The sequence below is a fragment of the Corvus hawaiiensis genome, chromosome Z (genome assembly GCF_020740725.1).
Source record: "Corvus hawaiiensis isolate bCorHaw1 chromosome Z, bCorHaw1.pri.cur, whole genome shotgun sequence".
Lineage (NCBI taxonomy): Eukaryota > Metazoa > Chordata > Aves > Passeriformes > Corvidae > Corvus > Corvus hawaiiensis.
Window position 1 is genome coordinate 2,512,665 of NC_063255.1, and position 6,000 is coordinate 2,518,664.

Genomic DNA, 6,000 nt, shown 5'->3' on the forward strand with positions numbered 1-6,000 from the left:
CTACTGTTATGGTTAAGTTTTATGCAGCCTAGCTCAAAATCAGAAAAAAATTATAAATATTCCAAATAGTCAGAACTTCAGACCACAGAAATGACCAAAGTTTCAAGGACACCAGAAAAGCAGGAATAGAGATTGGTGGTGAAAGAGTGGGGAGGGAAAACGACTTAAGTGCTGAGGATTTTTTTTTTTCTGGTAGGTGAACGGCTCCACAGCTCTGCTACATTTTAGTTCTGTTGTGGATATTGGTGTCAGCATTTTATTTTCTCTTAAACTTCGAAGAAATAAAGTTTTTTGGTTTTTTGCTGTGCTCTATTCCTTCTTCATAAATGCTAGACTACTTTTCTGTTGTTACCCTTCCCCTCAAATGGAAAGATTCAAGTATATTGGTGTCAGAGCCAGTTTCCCAGCAAGGCACTGAAACAGGCTGACAAACTTCTGTGGAGTATCCCCGAGTCAACCACACACTGGCTTTGGCTCTCTGGAGCCTTCAGCCATAAACAAATTCTTGCAGCAAACCTTTGTTATATTGCATTTGATTTATGTTTCCAGTTAGAGTAGATGTTTTTAGCTCATTTCCCAGCTCTGCTTTATTGATGTTTACATGCCATCTCTATTTCCCAGTTGTATTTAATAAGCAGGTTACTTTTTTAAGGGTGTCTTTTGTGGAATCTGGCTCAGATTCCAAGACAAGGGATAACATGGATACTTATAGGGCTCCTCAGTCCTTTGTTTTAGAGTAGGAAGGGAGTTTGTCCCCACTCTTCTAGCTGCACTTAAGGGGCAGACATCTCTAACAACTAAAAGTCTCTTTGTGCTGTATATTTTTATTGTTTTTTTCCAAAGGTCTTATGCACTCCATTCACCTCAGAGTTCCCATAAAATGTCTCATGGTATATTTCACAATAACCAGGTAGTAATCAGTGTCATGATTGTGTCTTTTGATAACGAACAGAATTCTTCACATAGGCACACACCATTAGCCTGAGCAGCAATATAATTATCATCTGACTTGTTGAGTCAAGGAACTGGTCTTTCAGGAATCCTCTACTGCTACTGCCAAGCCTACTCTTCCCACAGCCAAATGTTTCTTAGGGAAATTCCAGGTCAGTCTTGGGATGGGTAGGTAGCGAGGTACATCTGCATAATAGATAGAGGTAGAGGTGCTTTATAGATTTCCCACTGCGCATGTTCTATGTCTTTTGTGAGTAGCATTCTATAAATTGCCCATGATGTAACATATGAAATTAAGAAAGGACATCATCACTAAGAGTAACTATTGTGCTAAAGACTCAGGTGGAGATGCTTTAGGCTGCAGATAACACAAGATTACTGTCTCCAACTGCTCTATAAAAGATTACTACATGGTGGTCCTAATGCACCATTCCCCAGATCCATGAGAAAGTGCAGAGCAAGTGAAATGCTTAAACTGCAGGAAAGGAGATTTAGGTTGAGAGTAGTGTCTTCTTCTTCTCTGCCTGTAAAGAGAGAGAGGTTGGGCACTGCATTGACTAGAAGGTCACAGGGTCTCATCTGCAAGAATTTTCCAAAAACGGGTTAGAAAAGCATCTGTCAGAAACAGTGCAAATGTGATTGCTTCTGCCTATTGGGCTAGGATGAAGGACTAAATGACCTCCTGAGACCATTCTAGTCCCTCATTCTCTCTGTATTGTTGTGCTATTTAAAGAACTGCTTCACCCTGGAGTGAAACAGGATTCACCGATTGTATGAAGTCTAACAAGGACAAGTGACAGATTCTGCACCTGGGATGGGACAAGCCTGCATGTACAGACAGACTAGGGAATGAGAGGCTGGAGAGCAGTGCCATGGAAGGGGAGCTGGGTATCCCAGTCGACAGAAAGTTGAACACGAATCAGCAGTGCCCTGGCAGCCAGGAGGGCCAGCCATGTCCTGGGGGGCATCAGGCACAGCATCGCCAGCCGGGCAGGGGAGGGGATTGTCCTGCTCTGCTCTGCACTGGGGCAGCCTCACCTCCAGTGCTGGGGGCAGCTTTGGGTGCCACAGGATAAGAGAGATACAAAGCTATTGGAGAGTGTCCAAAGGAGGGCTACAAAGATGGTGGAGGGTCTGGAGGGGAAGCCTTATGAGGAGCAGCTGGGGTCACTTGGTCTGTTCAGCCTGGAGAAGAGGAGACTGAGGGGGAACGTCACTGTGGTCTTCAACACCCTCACAAGGGGAAGCTGAGGGGCAGGTCCTAATCTCTTCATCCTCATGACCAATGACAGGACTTGAGGAAAAGGCATGAAGCTGAGTCAGGGGAGGTTTAGGCTGGATATCAGGAAAATGTTTTTCATCCAGAGGGTGGTTGGGCACTGAAACAGGCTCCCCAGGGAAATGGTCACAGCACCAGCCTGTCTGAGTCCAAGAAGCATTGAACAACACTCTCAGACACATGGTGTGATTCTTCTGGTGTCCTGTCCAGGGTCAGAAGTTGGGACTTGATGATCGTGATGGGTCCATTTCAACTCAACATATTCTATGATTCTATTAAAAGTATCTAAATATGTGATGAAATTTTACCTGTTTTGGCACAGAGATCTGTTCTGATCTTACTAGATCATTTCAGATGCTGCAAAAGCAGAAGAAATCTTACTTGTATGAAGGAACAGGAAACTGTAAGCATAATTATTCTGTATTTAGTCAGCTTGTGTGTTTACTTATCTATTCACCTTCCTCCATGCATGTTTAAAGGGAAAGAGGAACACTGGCGATTTGTAAGAATGCCCAGTAAACAGTGTTCTCAGTATTTCCACGAAACCATGTCACTTCTCGATCGGTCTTCCCAACACTCACCTCCTGGTGTCTCTGCCAGTTTGTGCTGGTTTGCAGGAATGGGAGGAAAGCTCACCCCAGGCAAGTTCTTCCTGCTTTTGTCAGGCTCTCTCTGGCTGCCCTGCTTTACATCTTTTGCCTATCTTGGTGAGACAAAAGCTGTGGGTCTGTGTAATGGGGTAGGTCCATGTTAGCTTAATCACAGAATGGCTTGGGTTGGAAGGGACCATAAAGATCATCCAGTTCCAACGCCTCTGACATGGGCAGGGACACCTTCTACTAGACCAGGTTTCTCAGAGCGCCATCCAGCCTGGCCTTGAACACTCCTAGGGATGGGGCATCTATGACCTTTCTCCAGGGAACCTGTTCAGTGCCTCACCAACCCCACAGTGAAGAATTTCTTTCTAACACCAAATTTAAACCTATTCTCTTTCAATTTGAGCCCATCCCCCCTTGTCCTGTCATTACATGCTCTTGTAGAAAGTCCCTTTCCATCTTTCTTGTAGGCCTCTTCAGGTATTGGAAGGCCACAATTAGATCACCCCAAAGCTTTCTCTTTTCCAGGCTGTACAATCCCAATTCTCTCAGCCTTTCCTCATAAGATAGGTGCTCCATCCCTCTGATCCTCTTGGTGACCTCCTCTGGACTCGCTCCAACATCTCCATATCCTTCCTGTGCTGGGACCCCAGAGCTGGATGCAGCACTGCAGGTGAGGTCTCAGCAGAGCAGAGCAGAGGGGCAGAATCCCCTCCCTGGCCCTTCTGGCCGTGCTGCTTTGGATGCAGCCCAGGACACGTTTGGCTCTCTGGGCTGTGAGTGCCCATGGCTGGGTCATGTCCAGCCTCTCACCCACCAGCACCCCCAAGTCCTTCTGGGCAGGGCTGCTCTGATCTGTTCATCCCCCAGCCTGTGTTGATACCAGGGTTGCTCTGACCCAGGTGCAGCACCTTGCACTTGGTCTTGTTAAACAGCATGAGATTTCCAGGGACCTATGTCTTGAGGTTTCCCAGATCCCCCTGGAGGGCATCCAGTTGTTCAAGCGTGTCAACTAGACCACTCAGCTTGGTGTCACCTGAGAATTTGCTGAAAGTGCACTCAATCCCTTTGTCTGAGTCATTAATAAATATATTAAATAACAGTGATCTCAATATGGACCCCGAGGGGCCGTATAGTCTGATGGCCATCAGGTCTCCGAGCTATAGATCATTCCCCTCTGGATTCAACCATTCAACCAGATTTTTATCCATCTAACTGTTTACCCATCTAATCCACTTCTCTCCAATTTAGAAAGAAGGGTGTCAGGTGGGACCATGTTAAAAAGATTTACACAATTCCAGATAAATTACATCTGTAACCCTTCCCTTGTCCAGTGATGTAGTCCACTCCATCATAGAAGACCACTATGTTGGTTTAAGGAGGTGTGAGGATTCAGTACATTTGTTATGACCAAATCTGTATCTTGACTGCTCTTAAGCATAGTCTACGGATTGGCATGGTAACAGCTAATGATATTTAGACAATGTATGTTCTCTTTATTCTCAGTTACATCTGAGACCATCAAAAGACATCTTGGGGGAGCGGTGGGTGATGATAGGGAAGGAAAGTCAGGAGAAGTGAAACATTAGGATACACCAATTTCTTTGAAGATTGCAGGTTTAACGTGTCTATCTATCTGCTGTTTATTTATTAGACTGGAGAAATTGATTGCTATCTGTTTCATGACCTGTATTGCAGCAAACTTCCACCTGCTCCCTGGTATGACCCTGAATCCACTCCAGGACCACACACCAGTGAAAAGGAGCTTCCATTTTTTCCTGCTAAGCCTATGTGTCTGGAAATCTCACAGACATACTTTGCTTGCTCTGGCTACTCAATTAGCAGCTGCAGGCTACAATTCACTTCATCTTACATGTTTGAACTTAGTTCACCAAGGTGCCAAATATGAGACAAGGCACATAATGAAAATAATATGGCACTTTCCTGTGTTTTGGATTGGCTAGTCTTACTAGGATCAGTTCACCTCAGTTCATTAGAAACCAGTTCCTCTGAGAAAGAAGCTGCATGTGAAATAACCTGACTCATCTGGAGACAGTCTTGTTAAAAAAACAGGAAAGAAAACAATGTTCTCCTTCTTTGAGTCAGCATCTTTCCAACACAGACAGACAATATCCCAAAACATATAGTGCCTGTTGTAATTCTTGTAATTCCTCCTGGTATTACAAGAGGAAATGAATTTATTTCCTGGTATCTAAAGTCTCTCATGCTATCAGACAGGCCCAACTTATCTTTGGGCAGGGGCATTTATACAATAGAAACTTTCTCAGAAATCCCTTTTGGCATGAAGTTAGTATTAAGGTTTGTCTCTTGCAGTCTTTTCAGATTCACAAGGACATATCAGTATTTTTAATGGAATCCTAGTGCTTTCCTAAAAAATGGCATCATAGTCCTGAGCAATGACTACACTATGGCTCAACAGGTCTCTTATTTGACCATCTCATATTTGAAGCACAGAAGTTTGCATGGAGCTTATTTGAAGTATTTGAATATGACTTTTTTTTTTCTGAAGTTTATTTATCCATCGAAGAACTAAAAGTCGTGTTGTGAGAATTGTGTTTAATGAATATTCCAGAAAAAATGAAAAAAACCTCAAACAAACAAACATGGATGCAGTTAAGTAACACCTCAGAAAGAGATAAACACGAAGTCTAGCATGAGATGAACATACCTAGAATAAACATGTCTTTGCCTTTGCCATCTCAGTTGTTCCCCTTCCTATTGCTGTATGAAGTTTGGACTACTCTTTGCCTAGAGCCTGGTTTTGGATAAGGGGTAAGATCTCCTTCTCTTTCTCTGGAAAACCACATGCCAGTTCTGTCTGGCAATCCACAGGATCTGAGCTCCATCTGTGGCATGAGTACAGGGCAACTCCCGTGCTCATTTGTCAACTCTGCATGCTGGCAAAGCAAAGCCAGAAACTCACAATCAGGCAAATAGAAACCTTTTGCATTGTAGAGCCTCTGAATGAAATACTCATTTTTACAATATGCAACATTCATCTTTGACCTAAAGGCTTTTCCTAAAACTCCAAGTATCTATGTCACTTAGTGGCTTGAAATGTCATTTTAAAAACTGCTCTCTCAGACTCCTGCTGGCACTGATATGCCAAGAGCATGAGTTTAACATATGTTGGGAGCACATAAAATCACTGTA